General features: G+C 30.4%; 1 protein-coding gene across 3 annotated transcripts in view; it reads left to right on the top strand.

Moving 5' to 3' along the window:
- The first annotated feature begins 1,482 nt into the window (after nt 1-1,482).
- Nucleotides 1,483-16,192, top strand: part of Tsp74F (Tetraspanin 74F) — a 29,622-nt gene continuing 14,912 nt past the window's right edge. The window contains exons 1-2 of one of the 3 annotated variants that reach the window (XM_014232963.3): nt 1,483-2,201; nt 9,209-9,334. The gene's annotated coding sequence lies outside the window, so the exon portion shown is untranslated. The other 2 variants (XM_014232961.3, XM_014232964.3) reach the window with 2 other exon arrangements.

Below are 16,192 nucleotides of genomic sequence, written 5' to 3' on the forward strand. Positions count from 1 at the left end.
AAATAAGTGTATCTGCACTAGGTGTGTATTCTAAATTTGAGTAGGTTATTTAGTAGGTGTTAACATCTGGGCAATGACAGCAAACCGTAGGAGGAAAAGCTATCTATGAATGTCTAAGTAAATATAACATATATATCAATTACCTTACTCCTATAATTTTCGCAAGTCAATGTCATTTTAACAAATTACATAATTGTTTAATCGTTGTCACAAAAAAATAAAGGAAATAGCACACACAGGCAAATCACTTAAACGCTCATTATTTAGACCTCCAACTTTAATTATAGACGCTTACTTGGTAATAGTGGGCTTAATGGGAATATTACTTAGAATCAAAATCATCTAGCAACTATCATAAAAAAAGACTCTCAGAAGACATGCCATTCCAATTCTATGGTCGACTATAGTCTTACTGTCTTCTTTGCCATTAATTTTAAATGCTAATCCGAAGTAGTCCTATAAATGCAATTAGGTTGCATTAGCAATGATTATAAGTATATACATATATGTATACCGATTTCGTTTAGATCCAATGTTAATACAGATTACCAGATTGATTGAGATTACAACTGAATCGAATCGGAAATCACTGTATACTGTTATCACCACACCATTCCGATCCTTAATATTTGATACATTTAGATACTACTATACTAAGGTCCTAATTTTACGATAAAATGATTTGTCATAAAACAACCCTGCAAATTTTTCAAGATAATATGCATTTTTGGATTGTACGTAAAGTTAGTCCGTAGTGTTTTGATATAATATTTAAGGGGTAATATCTAATTAGATCAACTTCAAAATTAAAATCTGTGTATATTCGATAATATGAGATTTCGATTTTCTAAAACTACAAGTGGATATAAAAGGCAGCACTTTTGCCGCAAAATTTGACATAAGCCAAATTTGCGCTTGTTTCGAACGTTTCAAGTTCAGCTTCTCAAATATACATAATGATAATAAGTACTGTTAGTGGAGCTTTTGAGCAAAATGTTAGCTTAAAGCTGTCGTGTAAAGCTCGGTGAACTTGTTGTTGACAACAAACAGCACAATAACAAAATGAGTTGAGTATTTGAAGCCACTTAACATATAACATTGGCCCAAGAGCGAACTAAAGAATAAGTTGGCAAATACCTAAAACGTACAACAAACAACAAACAAGAACGGCTTAATAGGGTCTTCGAGTATGCATAACGAGCCGCAATTTATTAGCTTTTGATTAAGACGTCATTCGTGGGAACAGCAGCAGCAGCAACATTAACAATAACAGTCGCTTTAAGCCACAACCACACCGCGTACTAGCAGCAACAACATTGAGCACCTGCGCAACCGCAACCAGTCTCTTACCGCATAATTCCCTTTCAGCTATTTTAAAGCTTGTCTTTTTTTTTGCGACACCGCAGCTTCAGCTTCAGCTTTTGCTTCAAACAACGAACGCCTTTGTTGGCGTAACTCATAAAAAACCGTGTTACCAAAGTGTTCCCAATAGCAGTTTCGATAAAGTCTTTGCGCTGAACGGTTCGTACGAGTTTGTTCGTTCGTGGTCTTCAACTCTGTTGTGTTGGGTTTCCTGCTCCGGTATGTGGTCGACACTCACAGATTTCTAGTCTATTTGTGTGGTGCAAAAAATCGAAAATTCCGTAAATTCAGAAAAAGTACGAGATATACAAAAACAGATCTGTGTTTTTTTTTCTGTATGTAAATACAAAAAAAAAAAATTAGCGCTTCGAAAAATACGAAAACGCTTAGATAAAGGAAGAAACGAGTTGTAAGCGTACGCAAACGAAAAAATATATATTTTGTAATTTCAAACTCGGCGTTTTTTCTGCTTTTGCTGCTGTTTGTGTTTGTTGTGGGCCCACGATTTGTTGATTTAGGCTTTTTTCTTTCGATTTTTTTCGTACGCTTTGATTGAGCAAACATATTTTCGGCTTTATATGGTCTTAATTCGCAAGCTTAAATGAGTGTTTCCGTGCGTTGTGGGACTAAAAATTGCGGTCAAAGTTGATATTTGCAACAAAGATAACTATATACCTACAACAATAAGTGTAACTTACGTGTATCACAATTGAATTAGAAGTGTAAAAGGTATCTAGCCGAAACGATCTTGTATCCAACGTGTAAAGTTTTCGAACAAAGCGGAGTGAAAGATCGTTATTGGCATCAAAAAAGAAGCAGTGAAGAACGCAGAAAAAAACGTAAGTTATAAATGTAAAATTATGAATATATATTAAATGCTCATGTAGCTATTTATAGCAGGAAAACTAAAAAAACTGTACCAGTAGAACACTATCTACTGGATTTTAGTGCCTTGTTAGTCACAAAGAACAAACAAAATGCTTAAATATATCTCGAAAAGAATTGAAGCAGCGTTTAATCTAAATCTTGGCGTTTGGCTTCATATTATTATAGAAAAGTAAGCTCATAAAGATTGCGAGAAATCCGCGTATAACTTATAGTTAAACATGGACATTTTCTTTGCATCAGAAATCTGGATTTTATCTGGAAATACAGAGTCCTGACATGGCTTGAAATTTCCTCGAATGACTTATACTGAAATATGGAAAGTTTCTTTATACCAAAAATTAAAAAATTAAATACAAAATTATATAATTCGACGATTTGAAATTTTCTTAAAAGATGTGAATGTTATTGCAGATAAATCTATATTTTTTTCAATTCATCAACTATCAAGTACTAGGCAGGCTACCAATTCGTAGTTTGCTAATATATGAAATATAGTATTTTTGATATATTTTATGTCAAATTTGTATCAAATCCGCGGATTGTTTGGTCCTTAAATAGGACGAAAGCTGTTGAAAACCTCCATTCCATGATAATAATGCGCTGTCGATTGTCTTTACAGTCTCTTTATGATTGCTATTCACACGCTCTCAAATATTATATAATATAATATATAAAAATTATATTGGCAATAGGTGTGGTTGCTTGATATTGACCTGCTTTAAAAGCTCTCGCGTTATATAAAGCTCAAATGAGCTTCTATATAGGTGCCATGATATATAAAAATTGAACACAGATCGTCCAAAATATTCTCTACAAGCCCACAGACTGATATAAATTGGTAATATTGTAATTTAAGGCGTGAATTTATACCAGGACCAAATGGAGTACTCAGTTAAATGTATATTTTTCCTACGCTGTTTTCTGCGATCAAACATTTCAAATTAATGTTTTATTTAGTCGGTTAACGTTGAGTTCCTTTCATAGCACTCGTATCTTGATCTCAGAGTTGATATTTATTTTTTTCTGGTGTAGATATATTTATTGTCGTTGTCTATTGTGTGTCTATAAATTTAGAATAATTGCTTATTTAGTGTTTTCGGTTATTCATTTCAAATAACAAATTTTTCCTAGATCGCTCGAGCAATGACATTAATTTGGGATTCCATAAAAAAAAAGAACTCGTTTGATCTGAGCGGATTCTATATGGCCAAATAAATTCCAATCAATATATAAATGCTCTCAAAATGATCAGGTATTCGTAACCTGAATGGATCCAGATTTATATCCGGTCAAAGACTGTCAACTCAAAGCTATTTGGGTAAAATTTTATTTAGTCTATAAGTTTGGGATACTTCCTACTAATTTCAAATATAAAATCTTACTGAAATCATGGTTCAATGTAAATTTTTCTAATTTCGGTCCTTTTATTATAAAGAAAATAATTTTCGGTTTTCCTTGCGCGAAAAGTAACTATTGTAGTTTGCTCTAATTTATAGTAAATTGATACCATAATTTTCTCACACATTGGAATAGTTGTCCGATCTGAACAATATGTATAGAAATGGTAGCCCTACTTTCTGTAACAAATTTCCAAAAGAAAGAAGATTTCTTTTTAAATAAAAAATTTTGTCCATACAGGGATTTGATCGACTTGTTTATTCAAGGTATAATTAATAGTCCAATAAATCATGGTGAAATTATGAATTTTTATATAATGGCAAGCAAGCGATCTTGAATAAAAGTTTGAAAGTTGAAAATTATTATATATATTTATGTATATAAATAAAAGATGCTAAAAGCTTATTTAAAAACTATGATATTTTTTAGATCAAAAAAACCAAGTTTTCCATTGTTTTGTAATTGAAGTTTTTATATAATTTCCATTTATGCAATAGCTAAAAAGCAAGCATTTTTATGTGAAAACTTTTTATATTTATTAATTTTCTTTTTTTTTAATTACTTGGATGCACTCGGCGCACAACCACAAGTATGTATGTATATATACTTAAATATGTATGACTGTACAGTAGGGTGGGCCGAAGAAATTAATAATATTTTTTCACTCTATACTCTAAAAAATTGGCTGGTAGGACACCTCAAAAAAATTATCTCCAAGTATGAGTTCTTAATATTTATTAATAGGAAGTTCCGACGCTTTTCAGTTACTTACTATTTAGAAGAAATATGCATATCTCAGTATCTACTATTTGAAAAATATATTTTGTCTGCTTATATTTGTAAGAAATTCAATTCTCTACAAAAAATGAGCTCCTTCAATATTTTCGTAAACCTTACCGTTAAAATGTTATTAAAGGTATCATAAAAATTATTGTTTAGCGATTTATAAAATTCATCAAAAAACAGAAATACATATTGAAATAATTATTCTTTAATAATTTTTAATTTTCAAATATTATTTAGATACTAAGATATGCATTTGGTGGTTACCAACCAATTTTCAGAGTATAAAAAGACAAAACAGCCGTTTTTTTTTGATTTTTTTGATCCACCCTAGCGTACAGGTTGTTGCTGGCGTCAGTTGCTTGATAATTTTTGCTGGTGGGAAGCGCAAATGAAATTATTGTATGAACATAAAAAAAAAATTTTAGTTAGTACTTTTAAGCGCTTTTGTTTTCCCCCATTGGGCTTTTCGTTTTTTCCTTGCGATTTCTACTCACTGTGGCACTGGGTCGCCAATATTCAGTCGTAAGTAAATAAGTAGTCGTTGACTCATTTGGCCGCTGTTGTGTTTTGTTGCTGCATGTCAAACGGCACGACTCTCCAACTGAGTGCCAATGATGCTACGTATGGTTTAGAGTTACTTTGTAGTCAAATCTTATAAAATAATGGAATTTTTGCGTTTGCAATGTTGTTGTTGCTGCCTGCATTGCCTGAAGTGTTAGAGCGCATGCGCACAGACGCATAGCTCGTTTGCCTAAGTTATAAATTATGTAGTGTTCGTAAATAGTTTAGATATGTGTGTTGTATGGATGACGTTGCTAAGATTAATATGCAAAAATTAATTTAAATCAGTAAGTGTAAATGCAAAGAATGCGAGGGTGCATCTTATAAAGGCGTTATTTATGGCGGAAATTAATGGAAGTTTATTTTATTTTATTGCATTTCATTTTGTCAAAGCTGGCTCAGCACACGATCGATTGAGTATGATTTCTCGTGACTTAATCTTAATTTAATAAATAATAATACTATTATGGGTAGAAAAAAACGTTAATATATAAAACATATGCCTTATTGATATATTTTTAATATATTAATAGGACTCTTTTAATTAAAATATTTTTAATTCTCACATAAAATATAATAACTTGATCGCTCCTTAAGCATTTCATGTCTAATTAAGCCTTTATAACTTTAGCCCCTCTCATTTTTTTTAAAAATACATTTTCATTATACTTATTTTATAACCTGAACAGGGTATATCAATTTTGCCATGGAGTTTGTAACACCCAGAAGGTAAAGTCGGAAATCCTATAAAATGTATATATAAATAATCAGCGTGATAAACTGAGTCTATTTAGCTACGTTTGCCTGTCTGTCCATTTGAATATACGCGAACAGGGTCCTTTATTTTTCATGATATCGTTCTGAAACTTATCGGGTATCCTGTTGACTTTGTACTTGTAATACCGTAAATGGGTCAGAATAGTAGTGTTGTACAAAAAGTAACGGTATTAAAAATAATTCTACAAGTCATATTCTATATATGTATATACATAGCATATTCCTCGAAAATTTTCACATATTTTTGATACTTAAACAGTATTTAAACTTCGTCTTTAACAATGATGGTTTGCAATTAGCGTCAGCCCTATGATTCGCTCGGTTCATTTAACGCACGTTTCTATCTGAAATTTACTTTCTTACGTATTCTTCATTTTAATTGTTTTTGAATCGAAAAAAAACTTTTTAGCACCTTAAACTTTTTTTAAATATATCGAAAGTCATATATAAATATTATTTTTAAATTGAAAAAAATCTTGTTAGAAGTATATAAAAAATAATTTTCTATACTTCTATCGAAAATCTCATAATGAACTTAATAATAGAAATATTATTACAGAATTGAACTTTTATATTTGTAGTTTAGGTTTTAACTTCATTATAATAATATTTTTCTCACTGCGATTTCAATATTTTGCGCCACCACTGTTAATCATAAAAAATGCAATGCGTGCATTACTGATAAATACCAACAACTTGATAGTTATGCACAGCACCGGTTTTAGAAAAAAATAAAAAATACAACCACAATCTAAATACAACAATGCAAAGTAGCTATATACAACAAATATTGTTTGTATCTTTGTGAATATAAAAAACTTATAGTACATAAGAAAAATGAAAATTAGCATTACGATGGGCTTGGCTAGCCGCTGAACTTCTTGAACCGATTTCTTGAAATAAAAAAAAGGAATTTGGTTTAATGGCATTTTTCTGCAAAATAAAAGCAAACTACCGCGAATTGTCTTTATACCTACAAAACTCGTTAGTGCAGCTGGTAATAAATAAATCAAAATAAGTAAAACTAAAATTAACAGCTAAACTACAAAGCCAAGAAATATGCAATTATAGTAGCCAGAAGCAAAAGTAAAAATCGAAATATTAAAAACTTTTATTTTGCATTTTAGTAAACAGAATTAAATGAAATAAAAAAGTGTGTGGAAAAACGCCACTTCGAAAACTTGTTCTGCAATCGAAACCGTTAATCATAAAACGAGCCTCCTGACAACCAACTAGCCAGTCAACCAGCCGCAACTGTAAATTTGTAGTTGAAATATAAAATTAAGCGCAAAACAAACAAAAGCCAATCGCCTCGCAACATATCAGTATAAGCACTTAAAAGAAGAAGAAGAAAAATGAGAAAAATAAAAACAATAACTACTTTTAAAAGCAGTATTGCGAAATACTGAGAACCAGCAGAAAGAGTAGTGTAAGTAGCTGGAAAAAAACGTGAAAAAAAATACCAAAAAAAGCGAAAAATCATAGGCAAATACTGTAAACAATAAACAAAACAAAAAACAATGTTAATATCGACTATTAATCAGCGAAAAGTCGAAATTACGAGCCAACTTTAACTTGAAAAGTTATTTCATTTGTCGAAATTGTAGATATCGGACACCCATAGCATATAGCTGCCATACAAACTGACCGATGGAAATCGAGGTCTTACCATATATGGAGAACTTTTTTATTTAGCAAAATATGTTCCCGCAATTTGGCATGGTTTATTGTCCTAGACAATGCTAAAATCTGAAAATATATTTCTCAGCTCAAACCACTATAACTTTCTTCCATGGAAACTTTTTTTTACTTGTGAAGGGTATTATAGTTGCTTGCTTTCGTTTTATTTTACATTTTGCTTTATTTACATATTGTACTTTGAGACTTTCCTGCAATTTTGTGTTCTTTGCATTAATTCTGCATGTCTTACATTACATTGACTTCGCGCTGATCGCTGCTTATACCATTTTATATACGAGCGAGCCTTTACTTTTAAAACATTTACGAAGAAGCGAATTTGAATAAAATATTACAATATCATATTACACAAATATGACATTTCTGCATTTTCTTTTATTTTTTGCCTTTTTGATTATTTGCATTATTTTAGCAACTTGCGCCTGTGCTCGGCAAAAATTCGAAAGTACAAGAAGAGAAAGACGATATCAATGAGCGTTGTATGTTTAAGCGTGGCATGTCAAATAATTGAAATAAAAATGTATTGATATATGAAGTTTTAATAAAACAAAAAATGGTATTAAAGCAGTAAGAAAAGTATTTGGTTTTATTTGAAGATTGGTAAAGGTTTGAAATGTATTTGTACTCTACTTAACAACGAAATAAATGGTGTGGATTGGATTTCAAGTGGCATCGATAACGTGGTTTCTAAAAATGAAATTAAGCATTTGTTCAACTAAAAAATATGTAAAGATTCTCTAGCTCCATTACATGATATAAAAAAATGTTGGAACTCTTTGTATCGCTTCAATAGCTAGAACTTAAGGTGTGAAAGAAATACCGAAACTTAGTTTGATTTGCATAGGAAATCGAATTTCCGTATAGCTCATATATACTCAACTGAACTAAACAAGAGGCTCTCTATAGATAATACAATTTTAAATAACTCTTCTATAGGTTTTTTAATATTGATATGCGATAAGTAGTGTCAAGTTCTTCTGCAATTTTTACGTTCTGGGTTCATGTGGAACTATCTAATGCATTTTATTGCGATTTCATCAAGTAGGCTAATCGTCTTTAGACAACTAATATTCCAGACAAAATAAGTTCCACTACCAAGTATACTGGCTAAAATTCTAACACGGTTCTAAGCTAACAGGAATACTCATTTTCGAAACGACATCTCTCGAGCACCATAATTTTTTTTTTACTAATAGGTAGTGGGCCCTTCTTTTCTTAAGAAAATGTTCGATCAAAAAAAGGATATAAAAATTTTGTTCAGAGGAAAATCCACTTTACTTGCTTAAAGTTCTATAAAGTTGCAAATAACCTCGAACACTATTTCAAAGCATTCCTTAAATTTGCAGATTAAGAAAAAACCGAAAGTTATCGAGTTATTTATTAAATAATTTTCAACTCGGAATTTATTTTCTAAAGGCTTATTATTACTGATGAAAAAAGTATTTATAAAAATAATAACCAAAATTGATAAAATATATCGACAGAATTGACAATGACTCTTTGATTACCAATATCAGATATGTAATTCACTTAAACTGCCAAGGTGAGGCTAGTAATAATTGACCAATATATCCATGACCATGAATTTGACATGATTGAATTTGATTTTTATATTATTTATTTTTATAATTTATTATACTAAACACAATTTATCTCAAATGCAACTATGTATTCAGTTCTTAAGAATATTAAACTAATTTTAATTTATTTTTCTCCTCTTTTTTTCTTCTTTCTCCAGCATCCTTGGCATTGTTGTTGCATACCCAACAAATCACAATATCGTAGCTGTTTGCAATTGTTGTTATAAAAAGCCGCCAAAATTGGTCGCCTAACGAAAACTTCGTTTGTGCTCAACGACTACAAGGTGAGTGACATTTCGCCAGTACTCGTGCTCCTACCTATTCACATTGTCACATTTCGTCGTGTCTCAAGTGTGCGTTACTAAATGTTTGACTTTTTAAAATAGAAAAAAAACTATATATTTGTTGTAAAATAACCGATATTTCAAAGCCATTGGTGAGTTTTCAGTAGTATTTGCTTTTACTTCATTACAATTTCGAGGAATTGTTGTATATAGTTTGCAAAAAAAAGTATTGCACAATTGCTTATTGTAGTAAACTTTCCGAATAACAGCCTTTCCACTTGTTTCAATGTGTAAACATTTCGTGGCAAGGTAAGTGAGTCGGTAAACAAGGCAGTAAGTGGCAATTCACGGGGAACATATTGTGTATAAAGTGTTTCCAAGTGCGTATAAATGAAAATTTAAATGAAATGTTTTCATATAATTTTGATTTTCAACTTGTCTATGCGCTGTCAGCGTAAATAAGTGCGATTTTGAGGTTATGTATTTATTGGAGGTTAAGAGCGTGCTGTCTGAAGTAGGAGAATATAATAAATAGCAAATGTAGATTAACGAAAAAACGTGGGTAGAGAGATGTGGTAATCAATTAATGAAGATTAATTCTAATTAGAATATAATTGCAAAAGAGGAAAGAATTTTTATAGAAATAGGTTTTAAAAGATTCGTTCTAGAACGTCATCAACATGTAATATTTGTATACCTTGAACAGGATATATTAAGTTGACCACCAATTTTGTAATACCCAGAAGAAAACGTCGTAGGCACAGCGGAAGAGCTAAGTCGATTTAACCATCGCCGTTTGTCCGTCTATCCGCCTGTATATATGCCAACTAGCCCGTCAGTTTTTGAGTTATCGATTTAAAATTTTGTATATATGAAATATATTTAAAAAATTTTCCATACAACAGCATGTGTATAGCCTTAAGCATTGCCCAGTATATTTTATACATAATACTGACAACCGGAAACATTCACAGCCGATGAGTGCTGTCATAAGAAAAGTAAAAAGTTCTTTTATTTTGCCAATAATTTTTCTAGGAATCAATTCTTGTATCCGAGCTAAAAGACAAAGAACAAGATATGTAAAATGCTTATAGTTTTTAATGTACATAATTACATAATCAGCGTGAAATTTTCGACAAAGAGTGCCTAAATGACGTACAAAAGATTCAGATACCCCATGAGTATGCATTATTGAACTAGATACTAAATCTTCAGCGATTCGTGTGCCAAGCACCAGCGTTATGTAATTGATTTTTTTATTCTGCGATTTCTTTGTAGTATTGAAGCCGCAGGCAATTTTCGATTATTACAAAACTATTAAATTTGTTTCGGTACTTCTGTTATTTATCTGAAGAAAAGCTTAGCAATATAAATTCGAAAAGGGTCGAAACACAATAATTTTCGCTGGTCTGTGCTTTGATTATTGCTTTTGACGTCATTCCCTATAGGCTCAGGCTGGCCTGAGAGTTTCTGTTATATTGTTTATTCCAACGAATTCAATAATTCTCAAAATTTTCCTATTAAATTCTCTCTTCTTTGAACATATTTTTCAATTACTATTTTTTTTTGTTTTTGAGTTTATAGCCATTGCTGTAGAAATTGAAATGTATAGATGAATGATTTATCAGCTAAAGTCATTGATCTTGAACTTCAACATATTACGGGTACAATTGCGACTGAACAAGCCAAACGAATTTAATAAACATGTGATTGACAGGAACTAATTACAATAAAAATGCATGGAAAGTCAGCGATCAATTAAAAATTATGTATATAGATATATATAAATAAAAATAACAACAATTTATTTTTAATTGAAGGGCAGTTTTGCTATTATTTTGAAAGTAAGCTTTTATTATTCAAATTAAAAATCATTAATGCATGTAGACAATAAAATATACAATATATATATTCATACATATATTAAATTTATTTATTAAAGAGTATTGCTCAAGAAAGTTTCAATTGCATTATCTAGAAATAGTTAAGTATCAAAGGTTATTCTTCAATGTTCGAAGAACGCATTGAAAAAATGATCAGTTAAGAAAAAGTACAACAATACGGTACACAGTTCGATCATAAATATCGTCACTATTCAGGAAAGTGTACAAAACAATATTTGATAATCAAACTAGTATATAGTTCAATATTGAAACTTGAGCTTAGAAATGACATATTATAATAAGTCCAATATTGCTCGAATAATGACAATAATCAATTCTTATCTCTTATATAAATCTCGTTGGATGGCTTAGAAAGTCCCCTATCTGAGACAGTAAATTTAAAGTTAAATGATATTGCTAGATCTATAATGATTAGTTTGAATTTGAAGGACAAGTACAGTGACTAATTTGAACTTGAAGGAACCTCTGAAATAATTCCAATATTGACCTAACAATGACATTCATAAATTCAGTTTTTGAGAGATCGCTCTGAAATTTTTCTTACATTCTTTTCTAAGAAGCTGCTGCTTTGTTGTCCTATATCGGACCACTATAGCATATAGCTGCCATACAAACAGAAAAAACGGAAGCGCTTGTATGGAAACATTTTTCATTTCTACAGATATTTTCAAGAAAATAATCAGTGCCAAGATAATTGTGTAAAAAAATTGAGCAATCTCGGAAAAAATTATTCAGATCACCTCACTATAGCATATAGCTGCCATATAAACTGTTTTAGTTTTTTTTGAGGTATTTCCGTTTCACTTCAAATCAAACAATGTTGGCTTTTATGACTTCTAAATATTCTAGAATTAACGAAAAAATGTAAAACTAGAATTAAGTAAGAGTCTGACAAATTCATCATAATACTTTTAAAGTCATTGCGTAGGCGACATTTGGGTGAATAAACACTTGCGTGCAACGATTCAACTTACGAATATACTTTTTATTTAGTTTGATTACTAATCTTATTGTTATGCACACACGTTGCTGCAACATGTGTCTAAACACATGCTGTGTCAGAGGACAACTAGGCGTATGATTGATTATTTAGAAATATTGCGGTGTAATGATTTCTCACGCGGCTTTAAATAAATATTTTCTACTAGTATTTTCATACAATAAGAGCATGTGACTTGATAAAAAAGTGAAAGAAAAAGTAATAAAAACAGCAGTTATAGTTTGTTTTAAATTTTTTTATACAATTATTTATTAAATATTTTTAATGAGTCGTACAAAGAACTAAGTGTGAATTGTTTATATATTTGAAAAGCTTAATAAATTCAGCATTATTTTTACTAGACCATTAAGTAATAAACTGCTAGTTAACTACGTTAGATGATGCTGGCAATACTTATAGTTTCGTCTCTACATTTACGACTATGCCAGTACATCGATATTGTTCACAGCTGATTGGTGTATGATATTTTTCGTTGTTATTTTTGTTCGATCGTGACATACTCTTCAGTGGCAAGTTTCTGCTTTTATGCGCTAATAGCCTGACAGCAACTACAAATGCAACCTTAACCTTGAATCAAAGCACGTCCAATGACCATAGCAGTAGCGGTAATGAGATAAGTGTAACTACGTACAAATATAAAACATACATACCCACACAAATACAATTTTATGGTTATAAATATATACGTGTGAAAGCATAATAGCTCACGTTAGATGTGCTTTTGTTAGCAACTTTTGTTTTTGTGCCCTCTTTACAGTTGATTGCATTAAGAAATGTTTATTGCCACTCATTCGATTGGTAAAATGATGTTAGCCAGACACACACACATGCATAAAGTTAACAAATCAATGTAAAGTGTTAAATATTTTCTATGCAAGCGGCACTTAACTTATTTAATTAGCGCGAAAATGTTTGAAGTCTCAATGCAAAGTAATGAAATTAAATCTAATTCAGGCATTTAAATGTATTTTTTTTATATGTGTGAAGTACGGTTGATTTTGTGAATTAATGAACTTGATTGTGGCATGTTTAAAGCATAGTTAGGGCTCATTAGCCTGAAGGCTTCAAGCGAATAGCGTAGTGATTATTGGAGATAATGTATTTTTGATGGTTAATGTGTGGGTAGAAATACTTGAGAAAAAATTGTACTGATTACATTTTATTACATTAGAATTACCTTGCTAGTTTAATAGTTGGCGAAAAATAATTTTTTAATTTTTACCATTACATTTTGATTACTTTACGTCATAAAGTTAATTCTTATGTAATCCAACTGCCGAAATATTAATTACTACTTATTAAATATATTCTATTTATATACTTGTTAGCCACATTTTTTTAACAACAAATATTTTTTTATAAATATAAGTACTAGATTGATTAAAAAATATTTATTAAAGAATGCAAAAATAATGCAAGTAATCACACATTAATTTATTGATTTAAAAATAAGAAATCAATTGCTTATCAATTATTTAAAAAAAAATCTAAGAAATTGATCATATTGCAAATTTTGTATTGTATAAGCAATAATTAAATACTATGAACATGGCAATGGAAACTATAAACTATTTAAGAAGTAATCCAATGTAATTTGTGTAGTTATCTAAGGCTACCGTTAAAAAAAAATCAGCAAACATTTTTTTTGCTAATTAAGCAACTTGTTTCTAGTATGGAAAATGTTTTTAAAAAAATTAGACCAGGGTTGCCAGACGGATATCCAAAAAAGATATTTATTTAGTATAATTTCTCTGAATTTTACGTTGTTTTACGTTTTTCTTGTTTGTCATTGTTGATATTTAATAACTTAGAAAAGTATTTATAGTTATTGTTAGTTGCCCTACGCGAAATTTTCCCTTTTCTTATGATTTGCATATAATCGATATCTAATTAAATATTTGCGTACCAATTTGTGTAATAGAAATTGACTTTGCACTTTAAATTGATCACGAAAGTTTATAATTGTTAACCATTATAAAAGTAATTTATTAATAATTTAATGAATATTAATATATCGGTAACGTATTTACATTTTTTTGTTATGAGAACTATTTTAGTGTTTTTTATTACGCAAACGTGTAGCTCGACTTGAATTGCAAACTTGGCCGCAATTTTTTAACACGTACTACAAGTAAGTCACTCAAATATACATACTAAGTAGTCACATATTTTATATAACCATAAAGTTGTGCCACACAAATGTCATGATTTATTTGCAAGGCCTGAGACAATTGTGGGAAGATTTTGGTTTGTAATTGCACTCACAATACACAATTCACCCGATTTGCGGCTTGAGGAGTTCACAGTCGGGCTTGAATGATTTTTCGTATGAACTATGATTTGTGTGTGCTTATTTTTAGTTGTCGCTATTTAATATAGTGTTAACATGATATGTATAGAATATGAATTTAATTTTATTTTCGATGTATGGAATTGGTAGCAATGCATTTGTATATTTTGTATACCCTGAACAGGGTATGTCATGTTATGTTTGACACGAAGTTGGTAACACCCAAAGGGAAACGTCGGAGACCCTATAATATTTATAAATAAATGATCAGCGTGACGGGCTGAGATGATTTAGCCATGTTTGTCTGCCTGTCCAATCGGACCCATCGATATCGGATAACTATATCATATAGCTGCAATACAAACTGAACGATCGGAATAATGTGCTTGTATGTTAAAATTTTTCATTTGAGGAGCTATCTTCAAGAAATTTGACATGGATTATTACCTACGGTAATGGTAAAATCTCCGAAGAAATGATTCAGATCAGATCACTATAGCATATAGTATAGTTTACATACAAATTGATCGATAAAAATCCATTTTATGATTGGAATGGTATTTGTGAAGGGTATTATAGTTTCGGTGCAACCATAATTAACGTTTTTTTCTTGTTGTTTTACTTTTAGAATTTTTTTAGCCTTTTTTCGATGACTCAAGGCGCGAGTTACCTTTTTTCACAGCGTCACCCGCTCAAACTGCAAACGGCAATTAAGTGCAAATTGTGTGTACGTGCATGTTAATATGTATGTAGTTAATAGTCTCATTACATACAAGTATAAACAATGCAAAGTCATAATCATTTAATTTTTATGGCTTTATGCTCATGAATATTAAAAGGCTTATATATTATAGAAGACAGCAATGCTAAACTATAGCAAGATTTGAAGTGAGAATGTTTTGTTGTTTAAAATTTTTTCCACACATCTAACCACAAAATATAGGAATATATGCTAGTGAATAACATAATTTCCGTCAAATATTTGTTTTTAAATTTTTGATTTTTTTTTTAGTTTTTTCTTTAACACAAATAGCGCAGCGGTCATACATTGATCTCCTTTTATCTTCTAAGCACACATATAACATATTAATCATACCATATACCCTGTCATATGATTAATTTTAGCTGATGAGAGCCAGACACTTGGCGGTGAAAAATCAAAGTTAACTTCTATTATTGTTATTGTTTTTGTGTATGATTTTAAGTCACCGAAAAATACAACGCAGGAAATCTCATCGAAAGTGTCTAAAAGCACAACACTCTCCTATATTTAGTGGCATATACGTGTGTGTGCATTAATTACATTGGCGTGTAATCTGTGTTGGTCACGTATACGCCCTGTTGAACAATTAATTTTGAGGTGTAATTGCTTGCAACGAATTGTAGTACACGAAAAAAATGAATATATATATATTTTAACTGGTATATACATATGTATATGCAAATATATTTAATATATGTGTATATGTAAATATATATTACTCTAAAAACACTGCATTTGAGTCATATGCCACTTTTTTATTTCATTTTAGTTGCGGGACAGGTGTTGGCTTTAATTTATAGACACTTATTGATACTAACATTTTAATTTAAAATATTTTTGCACACACCCTTAATGCAATTAAAGCATGTTTTTTATATCAAATCTCTAAAGCTGACTTGAT

The sequence above is a fragment of the Bactrocera oleae genome, chromosome 6 (assembly GCF_042242935.1).
Source record: "Bactrocera oleae isolate idBacOlea1 chromosome 6, idBacOlea1, whole genome shotgun sequence".
Lineage (NCBI taxonomy): Eukaryota > Metazoa > Arthropoda > Insecta > Diptera > Tephritidae > Bactrocera > Bactrocera oleae.